General features: G+C 34.2%; 1 long non-coding RNA gene across 1 annotated transcript; it reads right to left on the bottom strand.

Annotated features, from left to right (window-relative positions):
* Nucleotides 1-5,602: 5,602 nt before the first annotated feature.
* LOC139850616 (uncharacterized) lies at nucleotides 5,603-6,459 on the bottom strand. Its single transcript, XR_011760088.1, has 3 exons — nucleotides 6,446-6,459; nucleotides 6,163-6,247; nucleotides 5,603-6,060 (listed from the first exon to the last, which is right to left on the bottom strand). It is a non-coding gene; the product is annotated as an uncharacterized lncRNA (long non-coding RNA).
* Nucleotides 6,460-12,433: the final 5,974 nt, after the last annotated feature.

The raw sequence follows: 12,433 nt of genomic DNA, 5'->3' as shown, positions 1-12,433 counted from the left end.
GACGATAAATAAAGTGCGTAAAGTAAATTATAGAAATTAAATGACGATAAATAACATTGCGAGAATTTAAATTGCGATAAATAAAATGTAATCAGTTAGCTAGGAACAGTTAGCGTGGATTCTTAACAAAATTTCTCATAGTTAATTTGTTTGTTTCTAACAAATTTTATTTTGTCAAATGTTTTCTTCATTATGCCACTTGTTGGATTCTGATAAGTTAAAATCCAAATATGAAATTGAATGAAAATGGTTATTCTGCGATGAACAGATACATATATCGGTGAGTGCAAATAGGATAGTAAATGACTGTTGAATCAGCTTTGACGAATGTACAGTGTAACTTATTAAGGTGAAATCTAAATATTCCTCGGGTATTACCTACCCGTTAAAATATTTTCACCGTTAACAGTTTGTTCAAAAGAATTTTTAATTACAATCTTTATGAAAATATATATACATATATATTTTCTTCAGATATAATCATGGATTTAATGAGTCAATATGATATTAAACTCATTTAATTTACCATTAGAATAAGAATATATAATCTCTAAAACATTAGAGATTATATAATCGTCATGTCGAACGAAGATAAATGATGTAGAACGATTCGTAGATTGATGATTATGCTCGAGGTACATAATGAGATGTTGAGGCATAGATTGTTGATAGTACTGGTGCTGTTATTGATGGTACTGTTGGTGTCGGTGATGTTGCTGAAGCTGGTATGTTTTGCACCATATTTTCCAAGGCTACAACTCGGGCGCGAAGCTCGTTGACTTCTTATATTATTCCGGGATGATTATCGGTCGAAACGAGCGAATGAATAAGGTTTTGAATTTGAGATAGTATATAATCATGGCGATATATTCGGGTAATGAGGGCGAACATACTGTTTTGGATTGGTTCGCTGGTGAATGCTTCAGGTTCTTCATCAAAACGTGAATTTGGTTGATGGAAAAGATCGCCTTCTTTTCGTCTCCAATGATTTAGTAGGCTACGAACCCATCAAATTAATTGGTTGATTGATTCTAGGACACTGCTTTCGGAGCTTAGGTGAAACTTCATATCGGAATAGTTGTCGGAATTCGAGGAATTCGAACTGGTTGAGGGATTCATCTCGTACAATCAGATGAAGGATTTTTCGATAAGAAATGGATTATAGGATGTAGATTAGTACCCTGCAATACATAATTTACATATTCATATATAATACTAAAATCCCATAAGTTACGGAGGAATCTACGGAATCTGTCAGGCAAAGGTAACAATAACATATACGCTAAGATATGAATTAGCAGATACGCTAAGATATAAATTTTTATCTATACACTATTCATGCAATCATTGTAGTATGATGTGTCTAGACTAAGAATGATAAGCAAGTGATTCCCTAAGATTGATAAGCAGGTAATTTTCGACATGAATTGATAAGCAAAACTTTTGATATGCAGACACAGTCGAAGTCCAGACTCACTAACACATCTAAATAACTATCAGTTAGACACACTAATGCAAGACCTGGTTCGCTAAGACCACCGCTCTGATACCAACTGTAGAACAGTTGGGGACATCCACCATCCCACCCAGTGCCTTCCCAGCTAATCGCCTGGTGACCACTGAGTGTACCTCAGTTACTGATTTTAGGGCCTGCCTCTCGGCTACTGCCAACCCTCGTAAAGGATCGCAAGGAGTAAGAGCCAATGCATCGTCACAGGTAACACTGTGAGAACCTCCTTTACGACTAACCTGCCATACATGGACGGCGTTATACCAGCTCTGATGCCAACTGTAGAGACCCGTCCTAATCCATCCGGACGAAGTCCATATTGATTATAAACGATTCACAACAGTTAATTACATCGCGAGGTACTTGACCTCTATATGATACATTTTACAAACATTGCATTCGTTTTTGAAAAGACAATCATTCATTACATCGAAAGTTGACAACATGCATACCATTTCGTAATATATCTCACTATAATTGACTTAATAATAATCTTGATGAACTCAATGACTCGAATGCAACGTCTTTTTAAAATATATCATGAATGACTCCAAGTAATATCTCTAAGATGAGCAAATGCACAGCGGAAGATTTCTTTCGTACCTGAGAATAAACATGCTTTAAAGTGTCAACCAAAAGGTTGGTGAGCTCATTAGTTTAACATAAATAATCATTTCATAATTTTAATAGACCACAAGATTTCATATTTCCATTTCTCATAAACATACGTCCCATGCATAGAGACAAAAATATCATTCATATGGATTGAACAGCTGGTAACCGACATTCACAATATGCATATAAGAATATCCCCATCATTCCGGGATCCTCCTTCGGACATGATATAAATTTCGAAGTACTAAAGCATCCGGTATTTTGGATGGGGCTTGTTGGGCCCGATAGATCTATCTTTAAGATTCGCGTCAATTAGGGTGTTTGTTCCCTAATTCTTAGATTACCAGACTAAAAGGGGCATATTCGGTTTCGATCATTCAACCATATAATGTAGTTTCGATTACTTGTGTCTATTTCGTAAAACAGTTATAAAAGCAGCGCATGTATTCCCAGTCTAAAAAATATATATTGCAAAAGCATTTAAAAAGGGAGCAAATGAAACTCACCATACTGTATTTTGTAGTAAAAATACATATGACGACATTGAACAAATGTAGGGTTGGCCTCAGATTCACGAACCTATTTCATGTATATATATATATATATATATATATATATATATATATATATATATATATATATATTAACACTTATTATTGAAGTCAAATAAATTTATGTAATATTATTAACACACCTGTTATTTTTAGTAATTCATGTGTTTCATTATTAACTTACATATATTTACTTTATATACTTTAAATAAATAATTTAAAAGAAAAAAAATGTAGTTTTATTAAGTATATTTATATAACTAACCTCTTTTGTAATAATAATAATATTAATAGTAATATTGATAAAAATGATAATATAGTTGTAATAATAATAATGGTAAAAGTAATAATGATAGTAAAAATATCAATTTTAATATTAATGATAAAAATCTTATTATAAAAAATGATAAATTTAATAATAATGATGATGATAATAATAATTATAATGATATTTTTAATGAAAAAGTTAATATTAATTATAAAATTTTTATTAATGATAATAATGTTTTTAATATTAATAATACTAATAATGTTTACTTATTCTAATAATATTTATAATAATAATAATAATAATATAATACTTATAATAATAATAATGATAATAATAATAATAATAATAATAATAATAATAATAATAATAATAGTAATAATAATAATAATAATAATAATAATAATAATAATAATAATAATAATAATAATAATAATGATAAAAGTATTGGTAATACTACCTCACAAAAATAGACTCCAAAAATAAATAAATGCCCTTGCTGAGACTCGAACCCGCAACCTCTCGCCCACCTAAATTCCTCCTTAACCATTTAGGCTGTTGCCTATTTTCTGATTATAATCTTTCCTTAATTATATATAACCCGTATTATTTTCCCTCTGTTGCTTCTTCTTCTCCACTCAAACACCATCGACCAAAAATCAATTCAACTTAACTTTCAATCATCTATACGATTTTAGGATTCTCAAACAATATTTAATTAACCTATATCAGTTATGAACTGATTGAAAACGGAAAAAAAAATATAAAAGAAAAGGAACCAGGCCGCTGCTTGTGTTCTTCGTGGTTTTAAAAAAAAAATTATTGATTATGAATTTGAGGAAGTTTTAGACTTTGAATCCTTCATGAAAAAGATTGAAAATCTCCCATATAAACTGTATGAGTCATTAATTTAACTCAAGACACTAAAACAAGATCGAATTTAACCATGAACACTTCATTGACTTTTTAATTTCAAAACTTTGACCTAAAAATTCGAATTCGTTAAAAAAAATTGGAGGATCAAACTCTGCAGATAGTTTGAAATAGAGATTATAAGCACAACTGCATTAATACATTTTGAAAAATATTTAGAATTCGAAACTTTGCCAAAAAGGTTATACGTACAGAGTAAAACTGAGTTTTTAGTTATTTCCTGTTTAATCTAACAATTAAGGATTGATACAATTGATTTTTATAGTGAAAAGGGATTTGAATCTCCCCGTTATAACCAGGATTATTCGATTAAATATTGACATGAGTTTCAATTATTCTCAATCAGACATACAAGGACAGAACATAATAAAATAATAAAAGCTGGATACGATATATAAGAAATTCGATCCAAAATTTGTTTTGTAGTGTTAAAGAAGTCGACAGTTTTTACCAAATGAAACAGAAGTGAAGAAAATAAAACAGATATAATTTCTTTAATACCATTCGTACGCTTTGCATGACCTACTCAACAGATAAAATAATTTAGATGTGATTAGGATATCTAACAGAATATGTACCAGCTGTATCAATATGTATATAATCGTATAAGTTTAAATAACTGTATATTTAATTGGGTTACCTAAATATATATGTATTTATGTATATATGATTTTTATATTTCCATTTATATATCTGTTTATATATGTGTATATATATAAATACATAACTGAAACTTATATATAAATATTTGTATTTATATACATATTTGCATTTGCATAATTATATAGTAAATGTATGTATATATATATATATATATATATATATATATATATATATATATATATATATATATATATATATATATATATATATATATATATATTGTATATTTGTATATTAAATATATAATGAATCATAATAATAACATTATTTATATGAATTTTCACATCTAATAATCATGAACAAATAATAATAACAAAAAAAATATGTCATTAATAATAATACTAATATTAACAACAATATTAACAAGAGTAATAAAAATGATAAAAATAATAAGTTTAATAATAATTGATGATAATAATACTATTATTAATTATACTAACAATAAAACTAATTACAATAATATTAGTAATGACAATATAACATTTTTCATTTATAACTATTTTCATAATAATATAACAATACTAATATAGGTATTATTATTGAAGGTAATAATAATATTACTATAACAATTATAGTTTAACTTATAATTAAATTTATTATATTAAATATTAATGTTACCTGTTATAAATTTTATGATATATATAATAATGACATTAAGTACAATAATTCTTAATTCAACTGATTAAATTTTATTATTTTCAATTATTATATTTATTTACATTTATTTATATATACACCTGTATATATTTATTTACAAATAATTATTCGTGAATCGTCAGAAATAGTCACGGGTTAAATGCTTTCATGAAATAGTTCAAAAATTCTTAAGACTCAACTTTACAAACCTTGCTTATCGTGTCGGAATCATATAAAGATTAAGTTTAAATTTGGTCGGAAATCTCCGGGTCGTCACAAAATGGGTAAAAATAACTCTATGGAGATGGGTTAAACTTGAATGATAAACTAACTGATGGCGTTGATCCATATTAATACGTTACATGACATAGCTAAAACTGTACTATTACAATCTAAAAATCAAGTAAAACAACTTGCAACATGACAAAACACAAATATGATGTAAATGATTTTAGTCTTTAGGTTCATTCATCTCGCGTTATCATCCATATTGAGCCGTTACTAAACAATCTAGATCAACCCAACTATAAACAAATGGGTAAATATTACACAAGTCAACAAAACACAAAAAGTAAAGTGGAAAACAACACCTAATTCCATGGGGTTCAAAATCAATGAAAACATACTAAAGGATATTAGTACAGGTTACCGTATAAGTATGAACAAGATGGAGCTGATCTCCAGCTTAGTTTTGTAGTGTTAATGTTAATTTTGTTGAACTAAGTTTCTTTTAATGACACCTAATTATTCAACTCTCTCATGTAATGATCGTTGATGGTTGATGTATATAACCGTAACATCCTTACATACTTCCGAAAAAGTCTTCGCTTCGAAGCTATTAATCTCGGAGTTCAAACCGGATATCTACTTTGCAATAATCATACCTATGATGATTACATTTCAAAGATTCAAGAACTTCAACTTCTCTACTTTAAAATGAATGAAAAGTATAGTCACGCAGTTAAGTCATTAACAAAAATACTAACCGAACTATTACAGTGCACCCCTGAAGACAATTCTTGCCAAGATGACATGTAGCTAACCGATACCATTCTAATCTCGCTTCCATATCTACGCCAACAGAAGAACAAAAAGATTCAATAAATCAAATATTCAATCTAAAGATTTTGCGACTTTGAGGACCCAAAAACTAAAAAAAAAAAAAAGTAAACATATGAGCCCAGCCAAGGACTCGGGCTCCACATGATGACTTAGGTGTTAAAAATCTGTAACTACCAAGACTTGATCTCGAGTATTACAAGAACTAACCTACTGGCCCTTTTTCACCCAACTATAAACATAAACAGTAGATACCCAAAAAGTTTTTATCTTTAAGCAACTTATGTAAAAATTTTGAGATTTCAAGTCAATATACATAGTCAACGGTCAACCAAGATCTTTTTGTTTGATAGATGTAAACCACTTCCAACACCAAACATATATAATTGTCAAAAAAAAAAAAAAAAAATTAAAAAAGAAACAACTGAGAGATTAAGGAAAAGGGTTACTTGATACTGAAACTGAAGCGATTGGATGACGAAAATAGGCAACCTGATTACAAAATCAACAATAATAAAACATAAGGAGTATATATCGATATACAACAACCACGCCCACAATCAATTTAGGTCATCAACACTTAAAACAAACATATTGAAACACAACAACCATCGGTTAACATTAACATATATTTAAACATAACAACAATATATCAATAAACAACAATAATCCCCACAACAACGATCAATTAACATTAACATATATATTCAAACACAACAACGATCAATTAACAGATATATTTAAAAAAATAACAACAACAACAACAACAATCAAATTAATAAAGGCATAATAAGGAATAAAGAGTTAAATTAACATTTGAGAGTTCACAAATTGTTAGGAAGAGGGGATCGCCTGGACGTTGAGAGATATAAATTTGAGAGAAAAATAACTCTATTACTCACAAGAATAGATTTACAGAGTATTACAAAACTCTTAAAAAAAACTCTCAAAACTCACACACACTCTCTAGGTTGTGATTACACTTCTCTGAGTGATTTAGGATGATTTACAACTAAGGTTTGCACCTCTATTTATAGTAAAAATTCTATGGCGGTGGAATTGTGTGAACGGAGAAGGTTGGCGGCCGTCATCGTCATCAACTTTGCTACTTCCATATGAGTTGTCAAGGTTGCCTACTTTGAATATCTAGAAGGTGGGCTTCTAGATTGTAGGCTGGAAATCTTCAATTCTCCCCCTCCAGCCGAATCCACAAACATTCCAGTTATGTCTCTGCATAACTCCAACTTCTCTCGAGTCACCACCTTTGTTAACATATCCGCAGGATTCTCCTTTGTATGGATCTTCACTAGTCTCAACAGTTGTCGATCAATTACCACGCGTATCCAATGATAGCGAATATCAATATGTTTTGTACGAGAATGGTACATGGAGTTCTTGCTCAAATCTATAGCACTTTGACTGTCACAATATACCTTGTACTCCTTTTGCTTGATTCCAAATTCTTGAAGATAACGCTTTAACCACAACATTTCTTTTCCAGCTTCTGCGGCAGCAATATACTCTGCTTCAGTTGTGGATAATCCGACACACCTCTGTAGTCTTGACTACCATGAAACAGCTCCCCCTGCAAAAGTGTAAATGAATCCTGAAGTAGATTTCCTACTATCAGGATCTCCGGCCATATCCGCATCTGTATAGCCTTCCAAGATTGGATCAGCTCCCCCGTAACAAAGACATAGATTCTTTGTACCTTTAAGATATCTGAGAATCCATTTTACCACCTCCCAATGCTCTTTCCCGGGGTTCGAGAGAAAACGACTCACCGTTCCCACTGCATGAGCAATATCGGACCTTGTACACACCATCGCATACATCAAACTTCCAACTGCTGAAGAATATGGTACCGAAGACATCTCCCCGATCTCTTCCTTGGATGGGGGACAAGAACTCTTGCTTAACTTGAAATGGTTGGCTAATGGAATGCTAACAGGTTTGGCATTGTTCATATTGAAACGTGAAAGCACTCGTTCAATATACTTCTCCTGAGATAGCCATAACCTTTTATTCTTCCTGTCTTGGGTTATCTGCATTCCCAAAATCTGTTGAGCCTGTCCTAAGTCTTTCATGTCAAAAGACTTCGAGAGTTCCTTCTTCAGCTGGTTGATCTTCGTTGCATCTTTCCCTACGATCAAAATATCGTCTACATATAGTAGAAGGGCAACGAAATCTCCTCCAGAAAACTTCTGAATGTAGACACACTCATCTGCTGCAGTTTTCTTGTACCCTTAACTCACTATGCACGAGTAAAACTTCTTGTACCACTGCCTAGGTGCCTGCTTCAAACCATATAAACTTTTCTTCAACTTGCATACGAGGTTATCTCCTGAAACCTCAAAACCTTCCGGCTGCTCCATGTAAATTTCTTCATGTAAATCTCCATGAAGAAAAGCTGTCTTTACATCCATCTGTTCAAACTCCAAGTTCATACTTGCGACAAATCCAAGTATGACTCTAATTGAAGCCATCTTGACTACTAGTGAAAATATCTCGTCAAAATCAATCCCTTTCTTCTGTTGGAATCCTTTGACTACAAGTCGTGCTTTGTATTTCATCACTTTTCCACTACCATCCTTTTTCAGCTTGAACACCCATTTATTTTTCAGTGCCTTCTTCCCGCGTGGAAGTTCTACAATCTCATAAGTTTGATTTTTCTGCAGAGAATCCATCTCATCCTGCATTACGAGCAACCATTTTTCTTTATCCTTATGAGTTACTGCTTCATGAAAACTCTCCGGTTCTCCATCTTCAGTAAGTAGAAGGTACTCGGATTCTGGATATCTACTCGATGGAATCCGACCTCGTTCAGATCTACGAACTTCTGGAACATTCTGAGGAGATCCACCATCATCTTGACCTTGTGATGGTGCTGGAACGTCTGGCAGATGGGGTTGTGGCTCCCCCCTGCTCAGCACCGTCATTTTCCTCATTATCTTCTACTTCTGGCATTTCTTCTTGCACTGAAAATTCATTTCTCATGAATGATTCCATTGTTGCCTCTGGCACCTGAGCAGCAACATTTGACTTCTGAGATATTGTGGGCTTTTCAATATCTTCTATTGTCTGGCTTTCATGGAACACCACGTCCCTACTTCTGATCACCTTTTTCTCCTTTAGATCCCATAATCTGTATCCAAATTCTTCATCTCCATAGCCTATGAATATGCATGGAGTGGTCCTTGCATCCAGCTTCTGCCTGAGCTCCTTGGATACATGTGCGTACGCCAAACATCCAAATACTCTTAAGTGAGAGTATGATGGATCCTTTCCAGACCAAAGTTTCTCCGGAACTTCAAAATTCAGTGGTACTGATGGAGATCGGTTGATCAAATAACAAGCGGCTCTGACTGCTTCTCCCCAGAATGGCTTTGGCAGCTTAGCCATACTGAGCATGCTCCGAACACGTTCCATGATTGTTCGGTTCATTCTTTCTGCTATACCATTATGTTGAGGGGTACGTGGGACCGTCTTCTCATGTCGGATGCCATTTGATCTGCAATAGGCATCGAACTGCCTGGAAGAGTATTCACCGCCGTTGTCGGATCGAAGACACTTTAACTTCTTTCCTGTCTCACGTTCTACCATGACATGGAACTGTTTGAAGTAATCGAACACCTGGTCCTTCGTCCGTAAGAAATATACCCACACCTTTCGAGAAGTATCATCGATAAATGTCAGAAAGTATCGATTGCCGCCAATTGATTCAACCTCCAAGGGACCGCAAACATCAGAGTGTACCAGACTGAGTAACTCTGATTTTTTCGTTGAAGAGGAATTAAACGAGACTCTATGCTGCTTACCAAACAGACAATGATTGCAAGGATCTAGCATAGCATCCTTGTCTACATTGATAAGTTTCTTCTTTATTAGGGTAGACAACCCTTTCTCACTCATGTGACCGAGTCTCTGGTGCCATAAATTTTGTGAAGCCTCCTTTTCTGCAACATTAATACTGTCTGTGCAGATCTTCACATGAGTCTTGTAAAGTGTGCCACAAATGTGTCCCCGAGCGAATATCATAGCGCCTCTTGACAATTTCCATGTGCCTCTACTGAAATGACTATCATAGCCCTGTTTATCGAGAGCTACTCCGGAAAGTAAATTCAGCCGAAGATCTGGCACATGGCGGACATCCTTCAAAGTGATTGTGCTCCCGGAACTTGTGTTTATCTTGACATCACCAATTCCGACAATCTCAGCGGAACTGGAATTTCCCATCTTCACAGCTCCAAAGTCTCCAGCTTTGTATGTTGTGAAGTATTCCTTGTATGGAGTCACGTGGTAGGAAGCTGCAGTATCTACCACCCATTCTGTGTCTTCTCGTGAGACGTGAAGGCATGTCTCATCATGGGTTGAATAATAAGCTACATCACATGTGATAGCAACTAATGTTTCTCCACCCTTATTCTTCGGCTGTGAACTGCTTTGACCTTGTTCCTCTTTTAATCTATAGCAGTTCTTCTTCATATGTTCCTCTAATCCACAATGGTGACATTTATATGTTGGTTTTCTGCCATCAGCTGACCTGCCCCTGCTCTTACTTCTGCCTCTCCATTTATTTTTGCTACTCATTCGCTGTCTCCCCCGATTCTCTGTGACAAAGGCATGGGTCTGATCTGTGCCCATGTCCTTTCTCCTTGCCTCTTCACTGAATAGGGCATCCTTGACCATTGACATGGTAAGTTTTCCATTCGGTGCTGAGTTGTTGAGTGTTACTACCAGCGTTTTCCAACTATCGGGAAGGGAACTAAGTAGCAGTAGCGCCTGAACTTCATCGCCAAGCGGCATCTCTACAGACGATAACTGGTTGACCAAGTTCCGAAACTCACTGGTATGCTCGGCAACTGAAGTTCCACTTTTGAGCTTCATGTTGACTAAACGCCTCATTAGCAGGGCTTTATTCCGAGCAGTCTTGGCCTGGTACATGTCCTCCAACTTTTTCCAGAGGACATATGCGTCTGTCTCTTGTGCAACATGGTGGAAGACACTATGATCAATCCATTGACGGATCTGACCAATAGTTTTTCGGTTTGATTTCTTCCACTCTTTCTCTTTGGCAGAATCAGGGTTTATACCCTTCAATTCAATAGGATCGAACAAATCCTTACAACTGAGGAGATCTTCCATCCGAGGTTTCCACAGCGTGTAGTTTGTTGCTGTGAGCATAATCATAGCTCCGGAAGATGATGTTGACTCTTCTGTGGACATTATCACCTTAAAAATAAGTTTTCAACACAAATGGGGTTGAATTGTAGAAAACAGAGATCACCGTTACGTCCGGAACGGTTGAAAATGGTGGAATAGACACTTCGCGGCTTAAATTCCACTTACGGGGCAAAATTATAATTTTTATAAACTTCAGGGACCAAAAAATGAAATTCTGAAAATTTCAGGGACCAAATTGTAAAATTTCAGAATTGCTACAGTACCGCTACAGTACCGCTACAGTACTATTACAGTGACTTGCTACAGTGCTGTCAGCTGCTACAGTGAATTGCTACCGTGATCGTCTTCTCCGGCGAAAATTCCGGCACCGGTTGTCTTCTCCGGCGAGTTGACCAAACTTTGACCGCGTTTTCTGGGCTCGTTATAACTCCGTTTAAGTCGCCGTTTTTTGCGTTGGACTCGGTTCGACGAGACGAATCCAATGGTATACTCAAAATTGAATTTTGAGAAAACTTCAGAAGACCCAAAAACTCAACCAACGTCTCTAACCAAGCTCTTGATACCACTTGTTAGGAAGAGGGGATCGTCTGGACGTTGAGAGATATAAATTTGAGAGAAAAATAACTCTATTACTCACAAGAATAGATTTACAGAGTATTACAAAACTCTTAAAAAAAACTCTCAAAACTCACACACACTCTCTAGGTTGTGATTACACTTCTCTGAGTGATTTAGGATGATTTACAACTGAGGTTTGCACCTCTATTTATAGTAAAAATTCTATGGCGGTGGAATTGTGTGAACGGAGAAGGTTGGCGGCCGTCATCGTCATCAACTTTGCTACTTCCATATGAGTTGTCAAGGTTGCCTACTGTAACATCCCGCGTTTTTCCGTTAAATTTAATTTTAACACCGTCTTTTTTTTTTTAAAAACAAAATCTTTCGTATTTAAATTAATAGTTTCCGTGAGTAACGTTCATTATATTTCCGCTATTTAATTTTGACATCACTCGT

This window comes from Rutidosis leptorrhynchoides, chromosome 5 (genome assembly GCF_046630445.1).
Source record: "Rutidosis leptorrhynchoides isolate AG116_Rl617_1_P2 chromosome 5, CSIRO_AGI_Rlap_v1, whole genome shotgun sequence".
NCBI classification, from domain to species: Eukaryota; Viridiplantae; Streptophyta; class Magnoliopsida; order Asterales; family Asteraceae; genus Rutidosis; species Rutidosis leptorrhynchoides.
This window is presented reverse-complemented; position numbering and strand designations above follow the sequence as displayed.